This window comes from Triticum aestivum, chromosome 3D (assembly GCF_018294505.1).
Source record: "Triticum aestivum cultivar Chinese Spring chromosome 3D, IWGSC CS RefSeq v2.1, whole genome shotgun sequence".
NCBI lineage: Eukaryota > Viridiplantae > Streptophyta > Magnoliopsida > Poales > Poaceae > Triticum > Triticum aestivum.
Window position 1 is genome coordinate 23,083,526 of NC_057802.1, and position 17,211 is coordinate 23,100,736.

Sequence of the window (17,211 nt, forward strand, 5' to 3'; positions counted from 1 at the left end):
CAGCTGAGCTGGGGGGCTGTCTACCGAATTGGGCCGCGTTACGGGAATGCAGCCCACCAACGCGAGGCTGGTGCTGGCCTGCTGGGGCACCGGGCGGGCGTGGAGAAACAAACCCGCTGAGCGCTGGCTGATGTTTAGTCCCACATCGGCCAGCGGAGGAGACACACACCGGTTTATAAGCCTGAGCGCGGCAGCAAACTCGTCCCTTCGGGGACATCCGATAAAATTGGAACGATACAGAGAAGATTAGCATGGCCCCTGCGCAAGGATGACACGCACAAATCGAGAAATGGTCCAAATTTTTTTGACATTTCGCGCGCAGGTCCTTTCCCTTCTCGCACATATGCCCCCGAAGGCCTTACTTTCGCGCCCTTGTTTCTTCCAGAGATTACAAACAGCTCCTTTCTGGGTTGATTTCTTCCCTTTTGTACATACACTGCATTACATCAGATCATAATTTTCTTACAAATAGGTCCTGATTGTAATCCCTGACTGTTTGTTTTTCAACATAGCCCTTGTTGGAGCTTCGCGAGTGAACTGGTCCTCCCCTTTTCTTTTAAGATAGAAGTATAAGTTCTTCACTTTTCTTTTGAGATACAAGTATATGTGCGGTGTTGTTTCCCTATTTGTAGGATTTATTTATTACTCCCTCCATAAATATTTTAGTGATCTAAACGCTCTTATATTAGTTTACAGAGGGAGTACTTGTTTATTCGATGATTATTTTATGTCAGTGATTTCTGTGGAGGTGACCACGATGTGAGATCCAAAGAAAGCATAGACATGGTTGAAGAGAAAATGTTTTGACTTGTAGATAGCTGCCACTAAATGCTGTAGACATGACTGGTTTGACGCAGCAATCTCTTACACAAATATTGTTGCTCTATTATGTGGAGACGACACTTCACACACGTCGCTTATCCTCATCCATGACGCGTGTATTAACTTCTCAAAACCAAGAGTTCTCTATTTCAAGGGAGCTTGGGAGTTGAAGATATATAACAAAATTGTAATAGCATATCTGTTATTGTTTTTTTTTTTTGCGAGTGAAATAATGTATTACTCAACTGAGGCAGTTCATACAACCAATCGTAGCTAGCTCCATAGCATCCGAAGGACCCGAACCAATCCAAGTCATGGTTCTGCCTCCTACACGAGCAAATTTGGCTATGCTATCACTAACTTTATTTTGGCTACGATCAACATGAGTAATATAAGAATCACGAAGAGACATAAGGTGTCTAATCTCCATAATAAGCGACGAGTAGACCGATCTATCAATCTCCTTGGCCAGGATCAACTTGAAAGCAACGATTGAATCCATTTCTATCTCCACTGGAAGGTCACTTCTCTGTATTGCAAACGACAGTCCTTCCATACAAGCACTCAGCTCCGCTTCGAGAGAATCCCGACATGTAAATAGTTGCCTGCATGAAGAAAATATGATCGCACCTTTGTCATCTCGAAGTACCATACCAGAACCTGCTGAGCCGTCATCACCATAAGACCCACGCATCCGTGGATAACTTGACCCATCCAGATTTGGGAGCACTCCACTTAGGACCATTTTCTTTTATTAACTGTTATTGTTGGTAGCCGCTAAAAAACTTTGGCGATGAGCTACCAACATCAGACATCACAACTTCGACTCTGACGAAACTATGAAAGACAGAACTATGCACGGCTGGCGGCATGGAAGATCGCCGAACGGGCCACCTGTACTCGGTCATCATACACCACAGGCCCCGTCGCCTCAGCTTCGATTTCATAGAAAGAAAGAAACCAAGGCAACCCCACGGACACGCCAAAGAAGATCCGACAACCTCAACCATTGCTGCGTTGTCGACCTCGCTCCTGTTGCATTTTATTGGCAGTTAAGTCGTTGTAGTATGGTGATGAGTATTCTTGCCTGTCGCGATTGTTTTTCAATGATTTTCATCCTTGACTTGACACTGATACAACCAACTTCAGCACAAATACTCAGGCTCGCTTGTAGAGCAGACACCTGAGGTCGTCCGTTCTCTCCCACGGTCCAAGTCATGTGGGTCTACAGTAGCACAAGACCTCCTTATCTTCATGCCGTATGCCGTGAGGAGATCAATCCGTCAGAAAAGAAAGAACTGAACACTCTATTCTTTGCTTGCAATAACATTCTGTTTTTGGTTCATATGCACTGAAAGAAAGAACCGAGCCAACTATGGAGTATCTTATACTCCTACTAAGTAGTAAAAGAAATCAATTTATTAGTGTCTAACACTGACATTTTTCTTGTGTGCATGCGTAGACAGAAATATCTGGCAAGTCATAATCAGCCCAAATCAATTCCGGCAGACACAGAAAACAAATGTCCATTTCAACAGCAGGACATGACGTGAAGAGGTGACACTAGGGGTGTGTTTGGTTCAGGAACGAAGTGGAATGGAATGTCATGGTTTCATTCCACTGTAATGGGTTAGTTTCGTCCCTGTGTTTGGTAGAGTGCAGTTTGATGGAATGGAATGGTTCTAGTTCAGTGTTTGGTTGAAGAGATAAAATGAAGTGAATTTGATCCAGCTCACCTCTTGCATATCAGTTAAACTCTGATTTTCTTTGGAAAATAAACTACTATCAGTACTCTACTAAGCAACAAACAAATTCACAACAAATAGGTTGGATTGGAGTGCTAAATAGAAAACATATATATCATCTAGTCTGAACAGAGGGAACTACAATATGTGATTGAGTTTGTGTAAATCACAAAGAAATCCTCTTTACGAGCCTTATTGGGCATGGACGCGTGAAGCTTGCATGCACGCGCACCTTCACCGCTCCTCCTTATACGGCAGCTACATATTTATACCCCGTGCTGCCCGCTCCATTGCTCATCAAGCAGGAGACTGGATTTTCTACCGTGCACGGGACCTCCCGTGCATGGTTCAGCCGTTCGTTGTCGTGCGGAGATGCCCGCCTGGATTTGAGCCTAAACTATTCTAAAGCTTTCTTTTGGCAGTGTTCTGTACAATACTTCACCAACCTAGTCAGATACGCATTAATGGTGAACAGATAAGACACTGTTTTGAGCTCAAGAACGTAAATGTCATCCCCTTCTGCCCGTCCAGCACGCTTTGTGTGCGGAACCATTATTCCACCATTGCTGCAGAGAGACCTTCTTCCTCTTCCCATCACCCACCATGGAATAGCTCCGTGTGCAAATCTCGTCCATTTATTTCAAGTGCACATCAGAAAAGATTTTGAACGAAATGCACATGACATCATGTCCTGAAAGAAAAGGCAAGTCCTCTTAAATACAGAAAACACCCCTTCAGTAGCCTGCAGTGCATGGTTGCATTCAAAAATAGTTCATCCATTATTAATTATTAGCAATTCATACTAAGTTTAATTATTATTAGAAGTAACATCTTGGTTCAAGTTCATTTCAGTATGTCACGCTATTGTAAGGCAACCGACAGAGTACAGAGAACTTTACATCCCAAAAAATAGTACAAACAACTCTTTCTGTTCGGTTGATGAAAAGCTTGAATGGTATGGCATAAAGTGCATTGATGACTGACATTATACTGAGCTATATTAACGCAGGGAATAGCGAATATACTAGTACGTGTATGCCATTGCTTGCACTCAGATCTTCAATTGAATGAGATCTCTCAATTGAATCAACGGCGCATGCCTGCACGGTACCTCCGGTGCATGGGAGAATAGCTTTTCTCCATCAAGCAGCTCCATCAACCACTCCACTTCACTCCGCTCCTGTGCCTCACTCAGACACCAAGAAGAGCAAAATGGATGCCCAGAACAAGGAGGTCGCCGCCCTGGTGGAGAAGATCACCGGGCTCCACGCCGCCATCGCCAAGCTGCCGTCGCTCAGCCCATCCCCGGCCATCGACGCGCTCTTCACCGAGCTGGTCACCGCGTGCGCCCCCCCGAGCCCCGTGGATGTGACCAAGCTGGGCCCGGAGGCGCAGGAGATGCGGGAGGGCCTCATCCGCCTCTGCTCCGAGGCCGAGGGGAAGCTGGAGGCGCACTACTCCGACATGCTCGCCGCCTTCGACAACCCGCTCGACCACCTCGGCGTCTTCCCCTACTACAGCAACTACGTCAACCTCAGCAAGCTCCGAGTACGAGCTCCTGGCGCGCTACGTGCCCGGCGGCATCGCCCCGGCCCGCGTCGCCTTCATCGGCTCCGGCCCACTCCCGTTCAGCTCCTTCGTCCTCGCCGCGCGCCACCTGCCCGACACCATGTTTGACAACTACGACCTGTGCGGCGCGGCCAACGAGCGCGCCGGCAAGCTGTTTCGCGTGGACACGGACGTGGGCGCCCGCATGTCGTTCCACACGGCCGAGGTGCTGGCCGTGTGCCACCCCGACGATGACGTGGTGAACTCCGTCATCATCGCACATAAGTCCAAGGACGTGGTGGGAAACTCCTCGCCCTCTGCACGCCCCGTCTTCCTCAACCGCTACAGGCGGCGGCGACCCATCCTTTGCCCCCTACCTCCGCCAGCGAGATCGCTGGTCCCTGCCTCCTCCGTCCGCCGTTACGGCGGCGGCAGGGGGTGGGGACCCCAGCGCTTCGCCATTGGTGAGTAGTTAGAGCTGGACTAGGTTTTTTCAGGGGCGTCACATCGGTGGCGGGGACGACATCGCGTCGGAATAAGGTGCCTCTGCTTCTCCCCCATCTTGGCGGTGCTCTGAACGGCGACGCCATGAAGCAGGTGGCTTGGTCCTCTCGCCGTTCTTTCGATCTGGTGAGATTAGTTTCTCGATGTGTTCTGGCGGTTGTCGGTCGCGACGGGGCTGCTGGCCAGGGCGAGGCGGATGCTCTGGAACGAGGAGGTTGGCTCGATGGTGGTGGATCTATCGTCGTAGGGCTTTGGTTGGGGCCTGCCCATCCTATTAGTCCCGGTTCTGTCACGAACCGGGACCAATGTAGGCATACGTCCCGGTTCGTGAGCCCTGGGGGCCGGCCGGGCCACGTGGGGCATTGGTCCCGGTTTGTCTGGACCCTTTTGTCCCGGTTCATGGCATGAATCGGGACCAATGGTCCTCGCTCCTGGCCCGTTCCTGACCCACATCCATTGGTTCCGGTTCGTAGCTTGAATCGGGACAGATGGGGGGCTTTTAGTCCCGGTTCCAGCCACGAACCGGGACCAATGAAGTGGCTATATATACCCCCTCGCCGGCGAGCAGAGCACTACATTGCTTTATTTTTTGCTGGCCGGCGAGGGGAGGGCATTTGGGTGCTTTAGCTCACCTCCTATGCACATGAGGTGTTCGATGAAATGCCTGAGCCATACTAGTTAAGCTTTCTCCTCCCGAAGCTCGACCTCCGAGCTCCATTTTCCCGAGATTTGTCTAGGTTTAGCGGTCCGTCACGCCCTGTCCCCGTCTTCACTGCCGTCGATCACCCGCGCCGATCTCGTCGCCGGCACCACCATGGTGAGCCTCTTGTTCTTATTTTCTTTCTGAAAGAAAAAAATATTCTTACTTTAGATAGATACTTGTCTAATTTTCTTACTTTTGACACACATAATTATATATAATGCACGCAGATGAACCGGCAATGGATGTACGGTGACAGACACACCTCCGAGTACATTAAGGGCGTGCATAATTTCCTCAAAGTGGCTAAGCCAAACAAGCAGAATGGTTTTATGTGTTGTCCATGCCCTAGCTGTGGGAATACGAGGTCTTACTCTGACTCGAAGACCCTTCACACCCACCTGCTTTATAAGGGTTTCATGCCACACTATAATGTTTGGACGAGGCACGGAAAAATAAGGGTTATGATGGAAGACAACGAAGAAGAAGAGGACGATGACAACTATGTGCCCCCTGAATACGGTGATGCTGCAACGGGGGAAACTGCTGAAGATCAAGAGGAACCAGACGATGTGCCCGATGATGATGATCTCCGCCGGGTCATTGTCGATGCAAGAACACAATGCGAAAGTCAAAAGGAGAAGCTGAAGTTCGATCGCATGTTAGAGGATCACAAAAAAGGGTTGTACCCCAATTGCGAAGATGGCAACACAAAGCTCGGTACCGTACTGGAATTGCTACAGTGGAAGGCAGAGAATGCTGTGCCTGACAAAGGATTTGAAAAGCTATTGAAAATATTGAAGAAGAAGTTTCCAAAGGATAACGAATTGCCCGACAGTACGTACACAGCAAAGAAGGTCGTATGCCCTCTAGTATTGGAGGTGCAGAAGATACTTGCATGCCCTAATGACTGCATCCTCTACCGCGGTGAGGAGTACAAGGATTTGAACGCATGCCCAGTATGCGGTGCATTATGGTATAAGATTAGACGAGATGACCCTGGTGATGTTGACGGCGAGCCCCCCGGGAAGAGGGTTCCTGCGAAGGTGATGTGGTATGCTCCTATAATACCACAGTTGAAACGACTGTTCAGAAACAAAGAGCATGCCAAGTTGATGCGATGACACAGTCAGGACCGTACGAAAGACGGGAAGTTGAGAGCACCCGCTGACGGGTCGCAGTGGAGAAAAATCGAGAGAAAGTACTGGGCTGAGTTTGCAGGTGACCCAAGGAACGTATGGTTTGCTTTAAGCGCGGATGGCATTAATCCTTTCGGGGAGCAGAGCAGCAATCACAATACCTGGCCCGTGACTCTATGTATGTATAACCTTCCTCCTTGGATGTGCATGAAGCAGAAGTTCATTATGATGCCAATTCTCATCCAAGGCCCTAAGCAACCCGGCAACGACATTGATGTGTACCTAAGGCCATTAATTGAAGAACTTTTACAGCTGTGGAATGGAAACAGTGTACGTGCATGGGATGAGCACAGACAAGAGGAATTTAACCTGCACGCGTTGCTGTTTGTAACCATCAACGATTGGCCCACTCTCAGTAACCTTTCAGGACAGACAAACAAGGGATACCACGCATGCACGCACTGTTTAGCTGACACCGAAAGTATATACCTGGACAAATGCAGGAAGAATGTGTATCTGGGCCATCGTCGATTTCTTCCGACCAACCATCAATGTTGAAAGAAAGGCAAGCATTTCAAAGGCGAGGCAGATCACCGAAAGAAGCCCGCCATGCGTACCGGTGATCACATACTTGCTATGGTCAATGATTTACACGTAATCATTGAAAAGGGTCCCGACGGACTAGCTGTTCCGAATGACGCTGAGGGACGCGCACCCATGTGGAAGAAGACATCTATATTTTGGGACCTACCCTACTGGAAAGACCTAGAGGTCCGCTCTTCAATCAACGTGATGCACGTGACGAAGAACCTTTGCGTGAACCTGCTAGGCTTCTTGGGCGTGTATGGGAAAACAAAAGATACACCTGAGGCACGGGAGAACCTGCAACATTTGCACGAAAAAGACGGCATGCCTCCAAATCAGTATGAAGGTCCTGTCAGCTACGCTCTTACCAAAGAAGAGAAGGAAATCTTGTTTGAGTGCCTGCTCAGTATGAAGGTCCCGACTGGCTTCTCGTCGAATATAAAGGGAATTATAAATATGTCAGACAAAAAGTTGCAGAACCTAAAGTCTCATGACTGCCACGTGATTATGACGCAACTGCTTCCGGTTGCATTGAGGGGGCTTCTACCGGAAAACATCCGATTAGCCATTGTGAAGCTATGTGCATTCCTCAATGCAATCTCTCAGAAGGTGATCGATCCAGAAATCATACCAAGGCTAAGGAGTGATGTGGTGCAATGTCTTGTCAGTTTCAAGCTGGTGTTCCCGCCATCCTTCTTCAATATCATGACGCACGTCCTAGATCATCTAGTCGACGAGATTGTCATTCTGGGCCCCGTATTTCTGCACAATATGTTCCCCTTTGAGAGGTTCATGGGAGTCCTAAGAAATATGTCCGTAACCGCGCTAGGCCAGAAGGAAGCATCTCCATGGGCCATCAAATAGAGGATGTCATTGGGTTTTGTGTTGACTTCATTCCTGGCCTTAAGAAGATAGGTCTCCGTAAATCACGGTATGAGGGGAGACTGACTGGAAAAGGCACGCTTGGAGGGGACTCAATAATATGCAGGGACGGGCATTCTTGGTCTCAAGCTCACTACACAGTTCTACAGAACTCTACCTTGGTGACCCCGTATGTCGATGAACACAAGAACAGTCTGCGCTCCAAACACTCGGAGCAGTGTGACGACTGGATTACATGTGAACACATCAGGACTTTCAGCAGTTGGTTGGAAACACGTCTCAGAGGTGACAACAGTGTTTGTGATGAGCTGTACTCGTTGTCCAGGGGACCATCTTCGACTGTATTGACTTACAAAGGATACGAGATAAATGGGAATACATTTTAGACGATCGCCCAAGATCAAAAGAGTACCAACCAAAACAGCGGCGCCCGCTTTGATGCAGCAACCAAGAGGGGAAAGGACACATATTATGGTTACATAGTGGACATATGGGAACTTGACTACGGACATGATTTTAAGGTCCCTTTGTTTAACTTCAAATGGGTCAATCTGTCAGGAGGCGGGGTACAGGTAGACCCATAGTACAGAATGACAACAGTGGATCTGAACAATCTTGGGTACACTGACGAACCGTGTGTCCTAGCCAATGATGTGGCACAGGTTATCTATGTGAAGGACATGTCTACCAAACCGAGAAAAAGAAAAGATAAGGAAGCGAATACATCATACGACGAGCCAAAGCGCCACATAGTTCTTTCAGGAAAAAAGGACATCGTGGGAGTGAAGGGCATGACAGACATGTCTGAAGATTATGAAAAGTTTCATGAAATTCCTCCCTTCAAAGTCAAGGCTAACCCAAGCATCCTGCTAAACGATGAAGATTATCCATGGTTACGGCGCAATAAGCAAAGGACACAAGCGAAGAAAAAGTGAAGACTTTCTCTCCACAACTATTATGATGATACCATGCCAACTTTCAACCTTTTCGTAGTTCATTTGAAATGCCTGTTGTAACAGACGAGTTTCCGTATGAAACCCTGATATTTCGAAACAGATTGTCCGTTTTGTACATGAAGTGCATCCAGTTTTTGCCGTAACCCTCTCTACTTTCTTGCACATGCTATGTGGGTGAAATGATGATACCATGCCAACTTTCAACCTTTTCAGAGTTCATTTGAAATGCTTTTCAATTTCAGGGTCTTATAGCTCAAAAAATCAGTAAATGCATGAAAAATAACAAATTAAGTCAGAAAGGGTTGAAAATTGATGATGTGGCTTCGAATGGTGCATTTTGAACACACAAAAAGAAAGGATCAATGCTCACGTTGCTTAGCTTCAAGCCTTGAGGAAATAGGGTAGACTGCTCCGTGCAGTCTACACCACTTCCTCAAGGCCTGAAGCTAAGCAACGTGCAGGTGAGAATTGCGCCTCTCCTTCATCGTCTCTGCACTAAGGGCTTATAAACCGCTGCGAGTGCCTCTTGCTTGGCGAGGTGGGACTAAAAAACAGCTGCAGAGAGAATGAACTAAAAAACTCTATTACCGGTTCATGCCACGAACCGGTACTAAAGGTGCTCGTGGTATTATAAATTAAAAAGCTTTTATAAACCTCTAGTATTATTGAAACTAAAATTATATAAATTTTATGCAACTAAAATTATCACAGTATTTTCTGTTCAAAACATATAAGCAAAATAAAATAAAATAAATAAATAGAAACAAAATAAAATAAATAAGTAGACAAAATAAAATAAATAAGTAGAAACAAAATAAACTTTAATAAATAAGTAGAAACAAAATAAAATAAAATAGCAACAGTAAGTATTTTGTTGTAAGTAGAAACAAAATAAAATAAATAAAGCAACAAAGAAAACAAAAAAACAAAAAAGCTTTTATAAACCTCCAGTATTATTGAAACTAAAATTATATAAATTTTATGCAACTAAAATTATCAAAGTATTTTCTGTTCAAAACATTATAAGCAAAAGAAAATAAAATAAATAAGTAGACAAAGAAAAAAATGCCACCTACTAGGCCACAACTGCCTGAATACGACTAGAAACCCATCCATGGGCCAGAATTCAGGCCCGCAGAAGGCCCTGTAGGCCCACATGCATAGCAGTCTGGATTAGGCCCGAAAGCCCGCAGTTGAGAGGAGCTCGAGAGGGTCGGCGCAACAGCGCTTATAAACCACTCTCGAGCTCTCTCAACTAGCGAGGTGGGCCTAAACTTTTGGCCGCGACGCCGGCAGCACAAGGACTTTGGTCCCGGTTCGTGGCACCAACCGGGACTAAAGGTGGTCATTGGTACCGGTTGGTGCCATGAACCGGTACCAATTCCCCCCCTTTAGTGCCGGTTTGTGCCACCAACCGGGACCAAAGGCCTCTGCTTCCCGCCCTTTCGGCTGCTGAAAAGAGACATTTGGTCCCGGTTGGTGGCATCAACCGGGACTAAAGGGGTGCATTGGTCCCAGTTGGTGCCACGAACCGGGACCAATGCTTCGTCTATATAAAGAGAACTCGTGAAAATTTTCATTCAGTTCGTCTTCCCCGCCCCGACGATGCCGCCCCTCTGCCTCGCCATCGCCATCCTCGCCCTGGCCTCCGACGCCGTCCCGCGCCGCCCCGACGACGTCACCCTCCCACGCCACCCCTGCCCGCCGTCGCCGCCCTCTGCCCCGACGTCGCGCCGTCGCCGCCCTCTGCCGCCCCTCGTCGTCGTCGCCCCACAGTGAGCCCTCCCTTCCCGGCCCCGCGCCGCCGCCCCCTGCCTGCTCTGCTTGCCGCGCGCCGCCGTCACTGCCTCGGCCTGCTCTGCTTTGCCGCGCGCCGCCGTCGCCGCCCCGGCCTGCTCTCTGTTGCTTTTTTTCATACACTTTTTTGTTCATATTGATGTATGTATATATGGATGTTGTATGTATATATGTGTATATATATATATATGCAGATGTATGTATGATCCATGGATATGTATGCATTGATGTATGATTTATTTTTGTTCATAGAATTTTTTTTGTCAATTTATGTATATGTTCATATATATATTGTGTTGCAAATGTTACATTTAAGGTTAGTTGATTTAGTGCATTTTAGGTTATTAGTTGTACTGTTATTAGTGCATTTTAGGATAGTAGATTCTAGGTTAGTTTGTCGCAGAGGAGAAAGTAAAATAATGAAAAGGAAGAAAATTAAGAGGGAAGAAGGAAGAAGGAAGAAGAAGAAAAAGAAGGAGAGGAAAAAGGAAAATAAGAAGAGGAAGAAGGAGAAGAAGAAGGAGAAGAAGAGGAGAGGAAGAAGTGGAGAAATAAATAAGAAAAGGAAAAAAAGAAGAAAAAAAAATGAGGAGAAGAAGAAAGGAATAGAGGAGAAGAAGAAAGGAATATTCTATTTTTTCTTCTTCTCCTCTATTCCTTTCTCCTCTATTCCTTTCTTCTTCTTCTCTTTTTTTCTTCTTCTTTGTTTTCTTCGATCTTCACCTCTATTCCTTTCTTCTTCTCCTCTTTTTTTTTTCTTCTTCCTCTTCTTATTTTTTATCGGGTGTGTCGTTGTCGATATACCCCCTCCCGATAACTAGTTGATTTAATAAAAACTACTTTATTGTACTATAGAAGTAGTTTATTTTTAGTAAGTACTACTTTATTTTATTTATAGTATAAGTGCTTAGTAGTTGAACTCTAGTTGATTTAATAAAACTACTTTATTTTACTATAGAAGTAGTTTATTTTTAGTAAGTACTACTTTATTTTATTTATAGTAAGTGCTTAGTGTAGTTGAACTAGTTGATTTAATAAAACTACTTTATTTTACTATAGAACTAGTTTATTTTTAATAAGTATTACTTTATTTTATTTATAGTAAGTGCTTAGATAATTGAACTAGTTGATTTAATAAAACTACTTTATTTTACTATAGAAGTAGTTTATTTTTAGCAAGAAAATTAATAGAAACTAGTTTATTTTTTTAGTTCAAGCAATTATTCCCGCATCGATGTCGACAATGCCTATCCCGCATCCTCGTCGTCGACTCGGCGGAGGAGGCCTACTTTATCAGAGGGGCCATGTCCGGGACTGGGCTCCGCCGGGCTGGTATTGGGAGGTGCTACCTTCCGGGAGGCGTAGGTTGGTGAGGAGCCAGCCCGTCGTTGACCCGATCCTTGTTTGGTGGCGGTCGCGTGGGCCAGTGACGGTGCCGAGGCTTCCGGACACCGCGGAGGTGGTACGTCACCGTGTCAGCGAGGAGGACGAGCACGTTCGTCGCTACATGGTTGCGTTGGAGGGGAGGTTCGACAATACCTGGCAGGTTCTTCAGGGATCTTACTGGAGCTATGATCCTGTGATGGTTCCTTCTCTTTGGGTGTCCACCGCCCGCGCCGATACCCGTCGGGTGCTACGGTTCTAGCTGCAGTATTAGCGATGCTATATGTATGATAGTATTCGAGGTGTATTAGTGATAATATTCGACGATGTACGGACGCAAGAGATGATGTAGTTTTGCTTATAATTGAATGCATGCTAATTTGAATACTACTTTATTTTACGATTTGGTTTTGCTTATTGAATGCTCAAATTGGAAAACTACTCCTACGTTGAATGCTAAAATTGGAGAGCACTATGCAAGGCGTATGCATTGATAGCTTATAGGGTTTTTGTTTTTGTAGAAATCTAGCTAGGAGCCCCCTCCATCATCCCCACCGTTGTCCCCGTCACCGACCCCCCTCCGACCTCGAGGTGAGACCAGCCAAATCTCGATGTCAATATGAGTCCTATATATAAGATATTTTGAAATGTTTTTGCTCATATTTTCAACCATTGAAATGTAATGGCCATTGATAACCCACAAGTATAGGGGATCGCAACAGTTTTCGAGGGTAGAGTATTCAACCCAAATTTATTGATTCGACACAAGGGGAGCCAAAGAATATTCTCAAGAATTAGCAGTTGAGTTGTCAATTCAACCACACCTGGATAACTTAGTATCTGCAGCAAAGTATTTAGTAGCAAAGTAGTATGGAAGTAACAGTAATGGTGGCAAAAGTAATATTTTTGGGTTTTATAGTGATTGTAACAGTAGCAGCGGAAAAATAAATAAGCGAAGAACAATATGTGAAAAGCTCGTAGGCATTGGATCGGTGATGGAGAATTATGCCGGATGCGGTTCATCATGTAACAATCATAACATAGGGTGACACAGAACTAGCTCCAATTCATCAATGTAATGTAGGCATGTATTCCGAATATAGTCATACGTGCTTATGGAAAAGAACTTGCATGACATCTTTTGTCCTACCCTCCCGTGGCAGCAGGGTCCTAATGGAAACTAAGGGATATTAAGGCCTCCTTTTAATAGAGTACCGGACCAAAGCATTAACACATAGTGAATACATGAACTCCTCAAACTACGGTCATCACCGGGAGTGGTCCCGATTATTGTCACTTTGGGGTTGCCGGATCATAACACATAGTAGGTGACTATAGACTTGCAAGATAGGATCAAGAACTCACATATATTCATGAAAACATAATAGGTTCAAATCTGAAATCATGGCACTCGGGCCCTAGTGACAAGCATTAAGCATAGCAAAGTCATAGCAACATCAATCTCAGAACATAGTGGATACTAGGGATCAAACCCTAACAAAACTAACTCAATTACATGATAAATCTCATCCAACCCATCACCGTCCAGCAAGCCTACGATGGAATTACTCATGCACGGCGGTGAGCATCATGAAATTGGTGATGGAGGATGGTTGATGATGACGATGGCGACGGATTCCCCTCTCCGGAGCCCCGAACGGACTCCAGATTAGCCCTCCCGAGAGGTTTTAGGGCTTGGCGGCGGCTCCGTATCGTAAAACGCGATGAATCTTTCTCCCTGATTTTTTTCTCCCCGAACACGAATATATGGAGTTGGAGTTGAGGTCGGTGGAGCGTCACGGGGCCCACGAGGCAGGGGGGCGCGCCCCCACCCTCGTGGATAGGTGGAGGCTCCCCTCACGTCATTCCAAGAACTTTTGTTTCTGCACATAAATAACACCAAGGCAATTCTGCTGAAAACAGCGTCAGTCCGGGTTAGTTCCATTGAAATCATACAAGTTAGAGTCCAAAACAAGGGCAAAAGTGTTTGGAAAAGTAGATACGACGGAGACGTATCAACTCCCCCAAGCTTAAACCTTTGCTTGTCCTCAATCAATTCAGTTGATAAACTGAAAGTGATAAAGAAAAACTTTTACAAACTCTGTTTGTTCTTGTTGTTGTAAATATGTAAAGCCAGCATTCAAGTTTTCAGCAAAGATTATGACTAACCACATTCACAATAATATTTAGGTCTCATGTTTACTCATATCAATGGCATAATCAATTAGCGAGCAATAATAATAAATCTCGGATGACAACACTTTCTCAAGACAATCATGATATGATATAACAAGATGGTATCTCGCTAGCCCTTTCTGAGACCGCAAAACATAAATGCAGAGCACCTTTAAAGATCAAGGACTGACTAGACATTGTAATTCATGGTATAAGAGATCCAGTCATAGTCATACCCAACATAAATTAATAGTAATGAATGCAAATGACAGCAGTGCTCTCTAGCTGGTGCTTTTAATAAGAGGGTGATGACTCAACATAAAAGTAAATAGATAGGCCCTTCGCAGAGGGAAGCAGGGATTTGTAGAGGTGCCAAAGCTCAATTTTAAAGCAGAGATAAATAGTATTTTGAGGGGCATACTTTCATTGTCAACATAACAACCAAGAGATGGCGATATCTTCCATGCTACACACATTATAGGCGGTTCCCAAACAGAATGGTAAAGTTTATACTCCCCCTCCACCAACAAGCATCAATCCATGGCTTGCTCGAAACAACGAGTGCCTCCAACTAGCAACAGCCCCGGGGAAGTTTTGTTTGCAATTATTTTGATTTGATTTGCATAAAGCATGAGACTGGGCATCCCGGTGACCAGCCATTTTCTCGTGAGTGAGGGCGGAGTCCACTCCTCTTGAGAATAACCCGCCTAACATGGAAGATACGGAGAGCCCTGGTTGATACATGATCTATTCGAGCATACAAAACAGAATTTCATTTGAGGGTTTAGAGTTTGGCACATACAAATTTACTTGGAACGGCAGGTAGATACCGCATATAGGAAGGTATTGTGGACTCATATGGAATAACTTTGGGGTTTAAGGGATTGGATGCACAAGCAGTATTCCCGCTTAGTACAAGTGAAGGCTAGCAAAATACTGGGAAGCGACCAACTAGAGAGCGACAACAGTCATGAACATGCATTAAAATTAATAAACATTGAGTACAAGCATGAGTAGGATATAATCCACCATGAACATAAATATCGTGAAGGCTATGTTGATTTGTTTCAACTACATGTGTGAACATGTGCCAAGTCGAGTCACTTAAATCATTCAAAGGAGGATACCACCCCATCATACCACAGCACAACCATTTTAATAGCATGTTGGCACGCAAGGTAAACCATTATAATTCATAGCTAATCAAGCATGGCACGAGCAACTATAATCTCTAATTGTCATCGCAAACATGTTTATTCATAATAGGCTGAATCAGGAACGATGAACTAATCATATTTACAAAAACAAGAGAGGTCGAGTTCATACCAGCTTCTCTCATCTCAATCAGTCCATCATATATCGTCATAATTGCCTTTCACTTGCACGACCGAACGATGAGAAAATAATAAGAGTGCACGTGCATTGGACTAAGCTGGAATCTGCGAGCATCCAATAAACAGGAGAAGACAAGGCAATATGGGCTCTTGGTTAAATCAACAATAATGCATATAAGAGCCACTTCAACAATTTAATCATGGTCTTCTCCTATCGACCCCCAAAGAAAAGAAAAGAAATAAAACTATTTACACGGGAAAGCTCCCAACAAGCAAAAGAAGAACAGGAAATCTTTTTGGGTTTTCTTTTTAATTATTACTACTACAGCAAGAAAAGTAAACTAACTAAAAGCTACACTAATTTTTTTTTGTTTTTCTTAAGGTTTATTAAACACACAAGAAGAAAGCGAGATAAAGGAAAATAAACTAACATGGATATTACAGTGAAAGAGTATGAGCACCGACAACTAGCAATGAGTGTGTGAACATAAATGTAATGTCGGTGGGAAATACGTACTCCCCCAAGCTTAGGCTTTTGGCCTAAGTTGGTTTATTGCCACGGATGGCCTGGCGGATATCCATAGTTGTAGTTAGGGTCGTACTGAGATGCAGCGGTCATTGCATCATGTGCTGCAGCTTGGAGGCGAGCTATCTCAGCCCTCCTCCTATACTCCTCCGCCTCCTCTCTGGTTATGTAATGTCTCCCTTTTTCCTGAAAGTCAAAGAGAGTAGGGGCAGGAAGAACAATATTGACGGCGTGACGCCTGTCAAAGATTAGTCTGTACTGGAGAGGTGGTTCATTCCTCTCGACAACCTGATGATGAACCATAGCATTAAAGTCTAGATAAGTAGGAGGCAGTTCAATATCATCATCACGTATGGTTACACCAAGAAAATCAGCTAAGCGGGTTGCATAAATTCCACCAAAGAAATCTCCATTAAATCTATTGTGATGCAACCTACGCGCAACAATGGCTCCCAAATTATAAGATTTGTCTCCTAACACAGCACTCCTAAGAATACTGAGGTCAGGGACACACATATAACATGCTTCATCTTTACCATTTATGCACCTACCTATGAAGAGAGCAAAATAATGTATAGCAGGAAAATGAATACTCCCTATTGTAGCTTGTGTTATGTCTCTAGATTCCCCCACAGTTATACTAGCAAAAAATTCTCTAAATTCAGATTTGCGAGGTTCACTAGTACTACCCGATTGTGGAAGTTTGCAAGCAGTGGTAAAATCCTCTAAGTCCATAGTATAAGATTTTTCATAAAGATCAAACAGGACAGTTTGAGAATTGCGTGAAGATGAAAATTCAAACCTCCTCACAAAGGAACTAGTGAGATAGTGGTACTGATGGCACTTTTTCTCCTTGAAGCTCACAAGATCAGTGTTACGCAAATATGCGTTAAATTCTTCCTTGATTCCCGCTCGATCCATAAAGTCTTCTGAAGGCCATTCGCAAGGCCGCACTGGAGCGTTCCTTGGTGGCTCATCATCGGCATCGCGCATTGCGAGCCTGGGTCCTTGCTTCCTTGAAGGACCACCTTGGTACATTTTCCTAAGCATATTTCTTCCTCTAAGAAATTTCTGAAATTTTTAGTAACTTCAAATAAAAGTGAACCAAGCTCAAC

The 17,211-nt window shown here is 44.9% G+C and overlaps 1 non-coding gene and 1 pseudogene across 1 annotated transcript; both read left to right on the forward strand.

Annotated features, from left to right (window-relative positions):
• The first annotated feature begins 201 nt into the window (after positions 1-201).
• LOC123081128 (U6 spliceosomal RNA) lies at positions 202-304 on the forward strand. The gene has a single exon (XR_006438641.1). It is a non-coding gene; the product is annotated as a U6 spliceosomal RNA (small nuclear RNA).
• Positions 305-3,661: 3,357 nt separating this feature from the next.
• Positions 3,662-4,833, forward strand: LOC123073864 (probable nicotianamine synthase 6; annotated as a pseudogene).
• Positions 4,834-17,211: the final 12,378 nt, after the last annotated feature.